Below are 15,624 nucleotides of genomic sequence, written 5' to 3' on the forward strand. Positions count from 1 at the left end.
GAGAGCCCAGAAATGGACCCTCAACTCTATGGTTAACTAATCTTTGACGAAGCAGGAAAGAATATCCATTGGAAAAAAGACAGTCTTCGACAAATGGTGTTGGGAAAATGGGGGCAGCCACATGCAGAGGAACAAAATTGGATCATTTCCTTATACCATACGCAAAAATAGACTCAAAATGGATGAAAGACATAAATGTGAGATAGGAATCCATCAAAATCCTTGAAGAGAACATAGGCAGTAAATTCTTTGACCTCGGCCACAGCACCTTCTTCCTAGACACATCTCCAAAGGCAAGAGAAACAAAGCCAAAAAGGAACTAACTACTGGGACTTCATCAAGATAAAAAAAAACTTTTGCACAGCAAAGGAAACAGCCAAAAAACCAAAAGACAATAGATAGAATGGGAGAAGATATTTGCAAATGGCATATCAGATAAAGGGCTAGTATCCAAGATCTGTAAAGAACTTAGCAAACTCAACACCCAAAGAACAAATAATACAATCAAGAAATGGGCAAAAGACATAAATAGACATTTCTCCAAAGAAGACAGCCACATGGCCATAAGACACATTAAAAATTGTTCCATATCATTTGGCATCAAGGAAATACAAACCAAAACCACAATGAGATACCTTACATTAAGATATCTTATAATAAGATACCTTACACCAGTCAGAATGGCTAAAATTAACAAGTCAGGAAACGACATATGTTGGTGAGGATACAGAGAAAGGGGAACCCTCTTACACTGTTGATAGGAATGAAAGCTGGTGCAGCCACTCTGGAAAACAGTATAGAGGTTCCTCAAAAAGTTTAAAATAGAGCTACCCTATGACCCAGCGATTGCACTACTGGGTACTTACCCCAAAGATCCAAAAAGGCACCTGCACCCCAATGTTTATAGCAGCAATGTCCACAATAGCCAAACTATGGAAAGAGCTCAGATGTCCATCGATGGATGAGTGGATGAAGAAGATGTGGTAGTTATATACAATGGAATATTACTCAGCCATCAAAAAATGAAATCTGGCCATTGCAATGATATGGATGGAACTAGAGGGTATTTTGTTAAGTGAAATAAGTCAGTCAGAGAAAGACAATTCTCATATGAACTCAATGATATGTGGAATTTAAGAAACAAAACAGAGGATGATAGGGGAAGAGAGAAAAAAATAAAACAAGAAAAACCAGAGAGGGAGAAAAACCATGAGAGACTCTTTAAAAAAAAAAAAGATTGTATTTACTTATTTGACAGAGAGAGAGAAATCACAAGTAGGAAGAGAAGCAGGGCTCGATACCAAGACCCTGAGACCATGACCTGAGCAGAAGGCAGAGGCTTAACCCATTGAGCCACCCAGGTGCCCCCCATAAGGGACTCTTTTTTTTTAAAAGGTTTTATTTATTTATTTGACAGAGAGATCACAAGTAGGCAGAGAGGCAGGCAGAGAGAGAGGGGGAAGCAGGCTCCCCGCTGAGCAGAGAGCCCAACAGGGTCGCTGGAGGGGAGGGGGGAAGGGATGGGGTCACTGGGTGATGGACATTAAGGAGGACATGTGATATAATGAGCACTGGGTGGTATATAAGACTCATGAATCACTGATCTCTACCTTTGAAACTAATAATATACTATATATTAATTAATTGAAATTAAATTTTAAAAATCTTAAATTATATATATATTGCATAATGTGTATAAATCAATTTGTCAGATCCTCCAGTTAACAATCCTCCTTCTAGGAAATTTTTCACCTTTCCTAGATACCAAATGAAACATCTCCTTAATGATTTGCTGTTCTGTGTCTTCACTATAGTCTGTCTGGTAGAACTTGGAGAGCCATGACTTCCCGTGGTTGTTGAAGATGATGATTGCCTTGACCCAAACACTTAACAGACTGAGCAAACCAGGTGCCCCAGGGTTTGAGGTTTCTAAGATGAAAGTTTTTTGGTGATGTCAAGGTTTAAGTTATGATTGGTGGAGTGAGGAAAGATCATGCGGGACAAGATGGTTAAGAAATTGAAAGGTCAGGGGCACCTGAGTTGTTCAGTTGGTTAAGCATTCAACTCTTGGATTTTGGCTCAGGTCATGCATGACCTAGGTGTCTCGAGATCAAGCCTGGCATTGGGCTTGGCAGTGGGCGAGGAGCCTGCTTCAGATTCTCTCTTCTTCTCCCTCTGCACCCCCCACTCCCCGCCTGCTCTATGGCTGGGTGCACACACGCTCTTTCTCTCTTCCTCTCTAAAAAAAAAAAAAAAAGAGGGACGCCTGGGTGGCTCAGTTGGTTGGACGAATGCCTTCGGCTCAGGTCATGATCCCGGGGTCCTGGGATCGAGTCCCGCATCGGGCTCCCAGCTCCACGGGGAGTCTGCTTCTCTCTCTGACCTTCTCCTCACTCATGCTCTCTCTCACTGTCTCTCTCTCAAATAAATAAATAAAATCTTAAAAAAAAAATAAAAAAAATAAAAGAGAGAGAGAGAGAATTATAATAAATAACATTGAACTTTACCAAAACCTTTTTTTGGGGGTTGGAGGAGGTCTCTCCTTGATAATCCTATGATTTCATCATTGAGTCTATTAATGTGATAAATTTCATTTTTAGATTTTCTGTTACTGAGCCATTCTTGCATTTCTGGGATAAACTCTACTTGATAATGATTTTTTTCCAAATTTTATTTATTTATTTATTTATTTATAGATTTTATTTATTTAATTGACAGGGAGAGAAAAGAGAGAGTAGAACACAGTCAGGGGGAACAGCAGCAGAGGTAGAGGGGGAAGCAGGGTCTGGGCTGAGGAAGGAGCCTAATGCCGGACTCGATCCCAGGATGCTGGGATTATCACCTGAGCCAAAGGCAGATGCTTAAGCATCTGAGCCACCCCGGCGCTCCTATTTTTTAAAATTTCATTTATTTATTTATTTATTTAAGATTTTAATTTATTTGAGAGAGAGAGAGATCACAAGTAGTCAGAGAGACAGACAGAGAGAGAAGGGGAAGCAGGCTCCTTGCTGAGCAGAGAGCCCCATGTAGGGCTTGATCCCAGGACCCTGAGACCATGACCCAAGCTGAAGGCAGAGGCTTAACCCTTTGAGCCACCCAGGCACTCCTTAATTACTTTATTTTTAATAATGATTTACTTTTACTTTTTAAAAGATTTTATTTATTTATTTGTCAGAGAGCACAAGGAGGGGGAGCAGCAGGCAGAGGGAGAAACAGGCTCCCCACTGAGCAGGGAGCCCAATGCAGGACTTGATCCCAGGACCCCAGGATCATGACCTGAGCAGAAAGCGATGCTTAACCAACTGAGCCACCCAGGTGCCCCAGTTCGTTACTATTTTTAACAGCCCTATTGAGGTATAGCTGACATAGAGTAAAGTGCAAGTGTGTAAGTTAAGCTCTGACATATGTATTTGAAACCATCATCACAGTCAAGATAATGAAGATACCTATGACCCTCAAAGTTTTCCCAGGAGCACTCATTTCTCCCTTTCCTTCCTTCTCTCCTTCCTTCCTCCCTTCCTCCCTTCCTTCCTTCCTTCCTTCCCTCCATCTCTTCATTGCAAGCTCCACTAACCTGGCCAGCTGGGCACCCCTGAAGCACTCATTTCTAATGCATCCCTTGCATGTGGCTGCCTTGTGGGCACCTGCTCACTGGGCTGGACCCTATGGTGTGGGGGGGCTCATGGAGGTAGTGGTGCTGCCTTAGTTGTGGTCATGGGGGCTGCCACCTGCTCCCCCAGATTCCACTTATGGCTAATTCCTTCTCATCTGGGACCTCTACCAGGACTTTCTTGGAAGCCCTCTCTGACACCTCCAGATAAGAGCAGATAGATTCTCCTTCTGTGCTCTCCATTGCACTTACCCTCTCACTGGCCTCCTTTTATGGTTATGGGTAGTTTGACTCTCTTTCTAGATGGACCGCCGCCGCAAGCTCTTTGAGGGCAGAGGCCATGCCTATGTTTGTTTAGCACTATATTCTCAGTACCTTGAGCATACTGGGCCTTCAATAAATATTTTTTGAATGAATCAGTTAATTAACGAAGCCATCAGTGTTTTTGGTGTTGAAGACACAAAGATGAATAACATTAGAATCTGCCCCAAAGGGCTCACAGCCCTAATGGAGGGGCAGGCAGGTAAATAGATTCATTGACCTCTCTGAAGCAGGCACAAATGGAGGACTGGTTATCAGTTTATGCAGGGAACAGGGTCTGACAAGGTTTCAGGGTAGATGGAGTGCTTGAGTTAAGATAACCAGGATAGGTTCCAGGGCAGAGGTTTATGGCTGTCGTAGTAGATTAATGGCTCCTAAAGATGTCCATACCCTAATCCATGAACCTGTGGTGATGTTACCTACATGGCAAAAAAAACTTTATAGATGCGATTAAGTTAAGAATCTTTTTTTTTTTTTAAAGATTTTATTTATTTATTTGCCAGAGAGAGAGAGAGAGTGAGAGAGCACACAGGCAGGCAGAATGGCAGCAGAGGCAGAGGAAGAAGCAGGCTCCCCACAGAGCAAGGAGCCCGATGTGGGACTCGATCCCAGGACGCTGGGATCATGACCTGAGCCGAAGGCAGCCGCTTAACCAACTGAGCCACCCAGGCGTCCCTAAGTTAAGAATCTTGAGCTGGGGAAATTTTCCTGCATTATCTGGGTTGGCCCAGTGAAATGACAAGGGTCCTTATAAAAGAGGGGCATGACTGTCAGGGAAATTTGATGTTATGCTGCTGACTTTGAAGATGAAGGAAGAGGCCCCAAGCCAAGGAATGCAGATAGCCTCTAGAAACTGCAAAAGAGAAGGAAATGCATTCTAGAGCCTCCGGAAAGAACTCAGCTGGGATGGTATCTTGATTTTGGCCCTGTAGAATCCATTTCAGACTTCTGATGTCTAGAACTGGAAGATAATAAACCTGTGTTGTGTTAAGCCCCTGAGTCTGTGGTAATTTGTTACAGCAACCATTGTCAGTAATACAACCGTCCACCACCTGACACCTTCCTACATGACCTTATGCACAGATTCATTCATTCAGTACCATGCACTGCTCTAAATGCTGAGAAAACAATGGTAAAATGAGAGACTAGTCCTTTACCCTCAAGGAGCCTACATTCTAGGAAGGGAAGACATTCAACAGATAATTCAAGAAATAGCTTCAGTAGTAAGTGGCATGATGAAAACAAAACAAAGTATTGGGAAGAGATCACTGGTGTGTGTGGGGAGGGGCTCCTTTAGGTACAATATCAGAGGGAGATTCTCTGAGGTGATGTTTGCACCAAGTCTTGAATGAGAAGGAGCCAGTTGTGTGTTGATCGGAGGTCCTGAGAAAGGAATGAGCTCGGAGTGCCTGAGGAACAGAAAGGAGACCCAGGTGGCTGGAGCAGAAAGAATAATGGGAAGGAGGTCAGAGAGGAAGGGAAGAGCCAGATCAGGCAGAGGCTTGTATCCACAGATTTAAGTGGGGAAGTGACAGATTGGATTTATTTTTTCATTAATATGAATGTTGCTATGTGGCGATGAAGAGTGATGGGTAATAGTTGAGGCAAGAAGACCAGTGATAAGGTCACTGCTGTAATATAGGTGAGAGGCAACAGCTGTGGCTGTGACTAGCGTCCCAGCAACTGAAAAAGAAACCTTCCTCCCTCTGTCCTCTAGTCATCCAGTTCTACCCCCAGAGGCAACCACTGTTATCTCCTTATCCATTTTAATCTTGGAGATCCTTCTAGAAATGTTCCATGTACAAACATAGTAAATGCATTTAAAAAAAACTTTTTTTTAATGAGGTTTGGGAAAAGTTAGTAGGAATATAGCCTACTTACAGAGTCATAAGAGGGTATGTTGTATTTATACAGAAAAGACCTTTCCTGGATAAAACTGTCCCTAGAGTAGAAGAAGGCAGTTTACCACTTCAGTGCTGAAAACAACCCTTAGTTTATAGTTAAACCCTTAGTTTACAGATCTCCTGAGTTAGCTCACCTGGCAGGGAACCCTGGAGGTGTTTCTGCGTTTTTGGCAGAAGGAAGAGAAGTGAAGAGTGTGAGAACCTCATAGACACATATACGTCCTGCTCCAGCAAGTGCAAACTTTCACCAGTTACAATATTAAGCTTCTGAGGGGCGCCTGGGTGGCTCAGTGGGTTAAAGCCTCTGCCTTCAGCTCAGGTCATGATCCCAGGATCCTGGGATCGAGCCCCGCATCGGGCTCCTGCTTCCTCCTCTCTCTCTCTGCCTGCCTCTCTGCCTACTTGTGATCTCTGTCAAATGAATAAATAAAAAAAAATCTTAAAAAAAAAAAGATGTTTTAAAAAAAATATTAAGCTTCTGAGAGATGCTTACTTGAAGAAAAGATTCTGCCCACTTAAAAAATGGAATACCATAGTTACATTGTATTTTGCAATTTTATTAAACTTTTTTTAAGATTTTTATTTATTTATTTGACAGACAGAGGTCACAAGTAGGCCGAGAGGCAGGCAGAGAGAGAGGGGAGGAAGCAGGCTCCCCGCCGAGCAGAGAGCTGGACACGGGGACGTGGGGCTCGATCCCAGGACCCTGGGACCATGACCTGAGCCGAAGGCAGAGGCTTTAACCCACTGAGCCACCCAGGCACCCCATAAACTTTTTTTTTTTTTTAAAGATTTTATTTATTTATTTGACAGAGAGAAATCACAAGTAGATGGAGAGGCAGGCAGAGAGAGAGAGGGAAGCAGGCTCCCTGCTGAGCAGAGAGCCCGATGCGGGACTCGATCCCAGGACCCTGAGATCATGACCTGAGCCGAAGGCAGCGGCTTAACCCACTGAGCCACCCAGGCGCCCCGGCACCCCATAAACTTTTAAGGGTAGTAGAAAACAGGGGGACCTGGGTGGTTCAGTTGGTTGAGCAGTTGACTTCAGCTTGGGTCATGATCTTGGGGTCTTGGGACTGGTCCAGTGGCCAAATCCCCTTCTCTCCCTAGGGGAAGGGAAAAGGGAATCCCCTTTCCTTTCCCTAGTGTCCCTCCCCCTGCCCGTGCTCTCTCTGTCCTTGTCTCTCTCTCTCTAAAAAAAAGAGAGAGAGAGAGAGAGAGAAAATAGTGAAAAACAGAAAAATAAAATCTCCAATCTTGTGATGGAAAATCAATAGAAATAAATGAAAGAGCAGTGAACCTTTAGCTTCAGTGGGAGTTAAGCTGGTAGATTGTGTTTAGTGTAAATGGGAGGCTAACATTAAAGGGAATATTTGAAAAAAAAAGTAAAGGGAATGTCTGAAATGCTAGGAATGTATCATCAAAGATTGGATCTAAAAGGAGAGGTGTCTCAGGAATTGAAATGTAAATGAGATGCCTTATAAATAGTAATAATAAGTAACATTTATTGTGTACTTACTGTGTGCCAGCTGCTATCCTAAATGTCTTGAACATATTGCCTCATTTAATTTTGTTTTTTAAGTAAGCTCTAGGCCCATTGTGGGACTTGAAATCAGAACCTGGTGTTAAGAGTCACACACTCTACTGACTGGGCCAGGTGCCCTCCTATTACCTCATTTAATCTTCAAAACACCATAAGGAATTTACTAGTATTATTCACATTACAGATTAGGACATTAGGTCACCAGAAGTTTAAATAACTTGCTCAATATAATATAGATAGTAAAATTTGGGATTTCAACCCAGGCCTTTATAACTTGAGTCTACTCCTTCAATGATTTGGCTAATTTTCTGACCCATAGTGTATGCTTAGTTTGACTCTAAGTGAGCTTTCAAAATTGAGTTTTCTTATAAAATATTGAGAAATTAAAGAAAACCTAAACAAATGGAGGGATATTCTGCACTCTTTGGTGGAAAGACCCAATATGTCAAATTCTCTCCAAGTTGATCCATACATTCAGTGCAATCCCCCAAATCTCAAACTTTCTTTCTTTCTTTTTTTTTTTTTTTGTATAAATTGCCAGAGGAACAAAATTGGCAGCTTACCCTACTTGACTTCAACACTCACTACAGTGATCAAGATAATGATATTCGGGGACACCTGGGTGGCTCAGCCATTAAGCATGTGTCTTTGGCTCTGGTCACAATCCCAGAATCCTGGGATTGAGTACCATATTGAGCTCCTTGTTCAGTGAGAAGCCTACTTCTCCCTCTGCCTGCTGCTCCCCCTGCTTGTGCTCTCTCTCTCTCTCTCTCTAATAAATAAAATCTTCAAAAAAAGATAATGATATTGGTATAAAGATAGATAAATATATCAATGGAACAGAATAAAGTCTAGAAATATATAGTCAATTGATGTTTGACAAAAGTACAAAGATAATTCAATAGAGAAAGGATAGTCTTTTCAACAATTGGGTGCTGGAACAATTGGAAATTGGAAATAAGCAAAAAAAAAAAAAAAGAACTTTGATCCATCTCGTAGCACATACAAAAATTTAAGTGCATCATGGATCTAAAACTATAAACTTTCAGGAGAAGAACTCCGTGACTTTGAATAAAGAAACTATTCTAGATTCAATACCAAAAGCATGATCTATAAAAGAAAGCAAATTTGTTTCAACAAAATTAATAACTTCTACTTTCAGTAGACACTGTTAAGAGAATAAAAGGAGGGCGCCTGGGTGGCTCAGTGGGTTAAGCCGCTGCCTTCGGCTCTGGTCGGATCCCAGGGTCCTGGGATCGAGCCCCTCATCGGGCTCTCTGCTCAGCGGGGAGCCTGCTTCCTCCTCTCTCTCTCTGCCTGCCTCTCTGCCTACTTGTGATCTCTCTCTGTCAAATAAATAAATAAAATCTTTTAAAAAAAAAGAGAATAAAAGGAAAAGTCACAAAGTAGAAGAAAAAATATGCAAGTTACATACCTAAGAAATAACTTGTCTTCAGAATAAAGAACTCTCAAAAACAAAAACAAAACCCTCCTGGGATGCCTGGGTGGCTCAGTCCGTTGTCTGCCTTCGGCTTAGGTCATGATCCCACGGTCCTGGGATCAAGTTCCTCATCCAGCTCCTTGCTCAGTGGGGAGCCTGCTTCCCCCTTGCCTTCTGCCTGCTGCTCCCCTTGCTTGTGTTCTCTCTCTCTGTGTCAAAGAAATAATAAATAAAATCTTTAAAAAAAAAACCAAAAAACCCCACAAACAAAAACACCCCTCTCAATAAAAACTTATTTAAAAAAAAAAAAAAAATATATATATATATATATATATATATATATATATATACAAAGCACTCACAAAACTCAGTAAAGTGGTACTTGGCTGACTTAGTCAGTGGAGCACGCAACTCTTGATCTCAGGGTTCTAAGTTTAACTCCCATGTTGGGTGTAGAGATTACTTAAAAAAAAGAACCAAAAACCAACTCAATAAAAATAAGCAAACCGATTTTAAAAACATGGGCAAAAGATTGGAACAGACAGTCACCAAAAAGATATATCTGTCAATTAAGCACCTGAAAAAATGTTCAATATCATTAGTTATTATGGAGAAATGAATTAAAAACCATAAGAAGACAGCACTATTGTCACCAGCTACACCCCATGACTAGTCCTTTACTGTCCACCACCTCACTAACCTTTTTTTTCCTAAGCTCTTCTTTCCCTCTTTCCTTAACTCAGACAAATGAAACCCAAAACCACCCTCCAGGTGATGGTGACTGCCCTGACAAGACCTCCCACTGCTCAGAACACCCAGATCTTATTTTTTAATTTAATTTTATTTAGTTATTTGACAGACAGAGACACAGTGAGAGAGGGAACACAAGCGGTGGGAGTGGGAGTGGGAGTGGGAAAGCAGACTTCCTGCCACCAAGCAGGGAGCCCGGTATAGGGCTCAATCCCAGGACCCTGGGATCATGGAGCCGAGGCAGCCGTTTAACGACTGAGCCACCCAGGTGCCCCCACCCAGACCTTTTGAGCTAAACCTGACTGGTGGCAGAGCAGATGGATCATGGTGTGACCTCTGGAATGACTTAAATTATAATTCTAAAATCTCTGTCCAAGGAGGAGCCTCAGTCTCCTTTACATAACATACAATGTATAGGCATGTTTCCTCAGGGCCTATGTATGACCTTATGCCGGGTACTATGTAGACAAGGTTTCCCCATCTAACTATTCATATTGCCTGGAATTCTGGGTGGCTCAGTTGGTTAAGCATCTGCCTTCGGTTCAGGTCATGGTCCCAGGGTTCTGGGATCAAGTCCTGCATCAGGCTCCCTGCTCAGCCTGGGAAGAAGCCTGCTTCTCCCTCTTCCTGCTACTTCCCCTGCCTGTGCTCTCTCTCTCTGTCAGATAAATAAATAAAATGTTTTTTTTTTAATTAAAAAAAATATGGGGCGCCTGGGTGGCTCAGTGTGTTAAAGCCTCTGCCTTCGGCTCAAGTCATGATCCCAGGGTTCTGGGATCGAGCTCCGCATCAGGCTCTCTGCTCAACAGGGAGCCTGCTTCCTCCTCTCTCTCTCTCTGCCTGCCTCTCCACCTACTTGTGATCTCTGTCAAATAAATAAATAAAATCTTTAAAAAATTAAAAAAAAATTTTTTTAAGTTTTTTTAAAAGTTAAGTATATACTTACAGTGTGACTCATCCAGCCAGTGATTCCATTCCTAGGTATTTACCAAAGAGAAACAAAAGCATATGTCCACCGAGACTCTGTATATAAATAGTTTTTTTAAAAATAGCTATGCAAAACTTTAAATTTTTTTTTAAATTTTTTTAAAAATTTTTTTAAAATTTAAATTTTTTTTAAATTCTTTTTTTAAAAAATTTATTTATTTAATTGACAGATAGAGATCACAAGTAGGCAGAGAGGCAGGCAGAGAGAGAGGGGGAAGCAGGCTTCCTGCTAAGTAGAGAGCCCGATGTGGGGCTCGATCCCAGGACTCTGAGATCATGACCTGGGCTGAAGGCAGGGGCTTAACCAACTGAGCCACCCAGACACCCCTGTATATAAATGTTTATAGCAGTTTTATAATAGCCAAAAACTGGAAAGGCATGCAAGTGCCCATCAACAGATGAATGGATAAATAAACTGTGGTAAATCCACATAATGAAACCCTACTCAGCAATAAAAAGCAATCATGCAACAATGAATCTCAAAAAATAATTATGCAGAATGCAAAAAGGCATGATTTAAAAAGTTTATATTATATGATTTAATTTATGTAAAATTCTAGAAAAATGCAAACTATGGTGACAAAAAGCAGATAAGTGGTTGCCTTGGGAGGGGGCTTGGAGTGACAGGATGGTGAGATTACAAAGAAGTAAGAGGAAATTTTTTTTTTAATTTTATTTATTTAATTGACAGAGAGAGAGAGCACAAGTAAGCAGAGTGGCAGGCAGAGGGAGAGAGAGAAGCAGGCTCTCTGCCGAGCAGGGAGCCCAAGGCGGGGCTCAATCCAAGGACCCTGAGATCACGACCTGAGCGGAAGGCAGAGGCTTTAACCACAGAGCCACCCAGGCGCCCTGAGGCAATTTTTAAAAAGGTTTTATTTATTCATTTGGGAGAGATACAGAGACAGAGACAGCACAAGCATAGGGAGAGGCAGAGAGGGAGAAGCAGACTCCCTGCTGAACTGGGAGCCCGACATGGGGCTCCATTCCAGGACCTAGAGATCAGGACCTCAGCGGAAGGCAGACACTCCCAGGCAATTTTGGGGGTGATCCATATGTTCATTATTTTGAGAATGGTGATGGTTTTATGGGTATACACACATGTCAAAACTTTTTAAATTGTATACTTTAAATATCTACAGTTTACTGTTTATCAATTACCCACAATAAAACAATTTTTAAAACTGAGTTTTTAAGACCTAGCAAAACTGAAGACTGGGCCAGGAATAATAACTACTGCCATTTGTAATGGTACATTACCTATCAGGTTCTATGCAAAGTCCCTTGCATATATTATTTCATTTAATTCTCTAAACAGTCCTATGAAGCATAGCTATTGCAATTTTTAAAAAAAGATTTTATTTTTAGGGGCACCTGGATGGCTCAGTCTGTTGAGCACCCAATTCTTGGTTTCAGCTCAGGTCATGATCTCAGTGCTGTGAGGTTGAACCCTGTGTTGGGCTCCATGATCAGTGCACAGAATCTGCTTGTCCATCTCCCTCCCCTGCTTTCTCTTTCTCTCTCAAACAAACAAATAAATAAAATCTTTGAAGGTTTTATTTTATTTATTTTTTTTCAAAGATTTTATTTATTTATTTGACAGACAGAGATCACAAGCAGGCAGAAAGGCAGGCAGAGAGAGAGGGAGAAGCAGGCTCCCCGCTGAGCAGAAAGCCAGATGCAGGGCTTGATGTGGAGCTCAATCCCAGGACCCTGGGATCATGACCTGAGCTGAAGGCAGAGGTTTTAACCCGCTGAGCCACCCAGGGGCCCTTTTAAAGATTTTATTTTTAAATAATCTCTACACCCAAAACGGGGCTTGAACTTACAACCCCAAGATCAAGAGTCACATGCTTTACTCACTGAGCCAGCCAGGCACCCCCTAATTAGTATATCTTTTTTTAAGTTTATTTATTTATTTTTAGCAATATCTCTACCCAATGTGGGGCTTGAACTCATAACCCTGAGATCAAGAGTCACATGCTCAGGGTGCCTGTGTGGCTCAGTAGGTTGAACTTCCAACTCTTGGTTTTGTGGAATAAGCCTCACATCAGGTTCCTTGCTCAGTGAGGAGTCTGCTTGAGGTTCTCTGTCTCCCTCTGCCCCTCCCCCTCCCTTGCTCCCACTCTCTCTGAAATAAATAAATAAATAAATAAATAAGTCTTTAAAAATAAAAAAGTCACATGCTCTACCAACTGAGCCAGAGAGGTACCCCTAGAATTTTTAAATAAAGTTATGGAATATCAGAGAGTGTAAGTACTTTGCCCCAAGTCACAGAGCACAACAAAAGAAAGACTCAAACTCAGGTCTGTCGGATTCCAAAGTTGAGCTCCTAAATACTGCACTATGCTGCCTCTGTGATCACCTTCAGTACTGAAACTGGCTTCCTGCTTCTGCCCCATCATCTTTAACCCAACTTTAATCCAGATGGCCTGGATCCAGGTAGGCCAGGTAATGCTTTATACTGGGGAAAAGGATATACCCTCAGAACTTCCCTTCACGGGCGCCTGGGTGACTCAGTCAGCTAAGCATACAACTCTTGATTTCAGCTCAGGTCATGATCTCAGGGTTGTGAGACTGAGCCCTGCATTAGGCTCTGTGCTAAGTGTAGAGTAGGCTTAAGATTCTTTCCCTCGGGATGCCTAGGTGGCTCAGCGGGTTAAGCATCTGCCTTTGGCTCGGGTCATGATCCCAGGGTCCTGGGATTGAGCCCCACATCACGCTCTCTGCTCAGCAGGGAGCCTGCTCCCCCCATCCTTTCTCTGCCTGCCTCTCTGCCTACTTGTGATCTCTGTCTGTCAAAAATTAATTAATTAATTAATTAAACAATTCTCTCCCTCTCTCTCTGGCCACACCCCACCCCAGCTCAAAAGCTTTCTCTCTCACTCAAAAAAAAAAAAAAAAAAGACAGAAAAAAGACTTTGCTTTTTTCCTTTTGATTGTTTTCCTCTTTCACGGCCCTATGAAGTCACAGTTCATCATCAGTAAAATCCCCACCTTCAACATTCCTTTCACCATGGGCTCTCCCCAAAGGACCCTTGACCAGTAACTAAAGACCCTGGATAGTTTCCATTTTTTTAAAAAAAGATTTTATTTGTTTCATTTGACAGACAGAGATCACAAGTAGAGAGGCAGGCAGAGAGAGAGAGAGAGAGGGAAGCAGGCTTCCTGCTGAGCAGAGAGCCCGATGCGGGACTCGATCCCAGGACCCTGAGATCATGACCCGAGCCGAAGGCAGCGGCTTAACCCACTGAGCCACCCAGGCGCCTCTAGTTCCCATTTTTAATTAATTAATTAAATAGAGAGATTTTATTTGTTTATTTGACAGAGAGAGTGACAGAGCCCAAGCAGTAGGAGCAGCACAGGGAGAGGGAGAAGCAGGCTCCCCTCCAAGCAGGGAGCCCAATGTGGGGCTCGATCCCACACAACCTGAGCCAAAGGCAGATGCTTAACAGACTGTGCCACCCAGGTGCCCCTGTTTTATTTATTTTTAAAGATTTTATTTATTTGAGAGAAAGAGAAGGGGAGAAGGGCAGAGGGACAGGAAGAGAGAATCCTTAGGCAGAGTCCCTGCTAAAGATGGGCTTAATTTTATGACCCAGAGACCACAGCCCAAAATCAAGAGTCAGATGCTTAACCAACTGAGTCACCCAACACACTGTATTTTCCATCTTAAACATCCTACTCTCTGATTTCCTATTTCTACCAGCTCTACTGTCATTAGTACCAACCAAAATTCAAACCTGTTGATCATACCTACCCCTTTTCCTTTGGGCCTCACCCTCCTCATGCCTTATCCTTCCTTCTTCTTCCTTTTTTTTTTTTTAAGATTTTATTTATTTATTTATTTGACAAAGAGAGATCACAAGTAGGCCTGGAAGGTGGGAAGCAAGCAGGCTTTCCACTTAGCGGAGAGCAGGATGCAGGGCTCAACTCCAGGACCCTGAGATGATGACCTGAGCCCAAAGGCAGATGCTTACTTAACCCACTGAGCCACCCAGGCGTCCTTATCCTTCCTTCTGATCCACCTTAACTCCCATGGTGGTCATTATAATCACTCCCAGGAATATACTCTCAATTCTTTTTCCCCTTCACTTTAGTGTGCTCATTTGGCTAACCCACAGCTCTGGCTAAATCCAATTCTCTATCCATTGTTTTGTTTTATTTTTGAGAGAGAGAGCACGCAGGAGTGGGGTAGTGGGGTGAGGGAGAGAGAGAATCTGAAGCAGACTCCACATTCAGCCTAGAGCCTGACTCGGGGCTGGATCTCACGACTCTGAGATCATGACCTGAGCCAAAATCAAGACTCAGATGCTTAACCAATTGAGCCACCCAGGTGCCCCAATTCTCTGTCCATTTTGGATTGACACTCATGCAATCGAAGAGTTGGGGAAAAAATACGTAATCATGCCAACTGGTCTCACTTCACATTCATGCCTTCTAACCTCAAAAGCTACTCAGCAATCATACTTCATCAGTGTGTACTTCCTAGCCCATTCATTTTCCGTTCCCGGATGCTTATTCCACTCTTTCTTCTCTCTCTCTTCAAACCTCTGACTCCCCCTCCCTGTATTCTCATTCTCAGCTGATGACCTTGCCTCCTACTTCACTGAGAAGAAGTAGCAAAGAAACTGTTAGGTCCATTGTTAAACAAAACAAGACTGAAACAAAGTGAAAGTTATTTAAAGTTTTATTTTATGACAAGTATTAGAAGTTAGACTGATCGGCCAGGGGAACGAGACTGAGACAAGGTGAAAGTTCTGCAAAGCTCTATTTTATGTTAAGCATTTGAAGTTCGACTGGTCAGGGCCGTCTTTAAAGAGAGTGACACACACACACACACACACACCCCCCCCCGTTTACAGGTTTAAGAATTGACTGACCGGTCAGGGTCACCTCTGAAGAGGGCGACCCCTCCCCATCTTACATCCTCAAGAATTGATTGACTGGTTAGGGCCGCCTCTGAAGAGAGCGACCACTCCCCATCTTACAGATTACCTTTTATAGAGCAAAAGCCTGGCCACACATAGAGATTGTAACCACCAGAGATTTGGCCACCAATGGATTGTAA

The sequence above is a fragment of the Neovison vison genome, chromosome 12 (assembly GCF_020171115.1).
Source record: "Neovison vison isolate M4711 chromosome 12, ASM_NN_V1, whole genome shotgun sequence".
NCBI lineage: Eukaryota > Metazoa > Chordata > Mammalia > Carnivora > Mustelidae > Neogale > Neogale vison.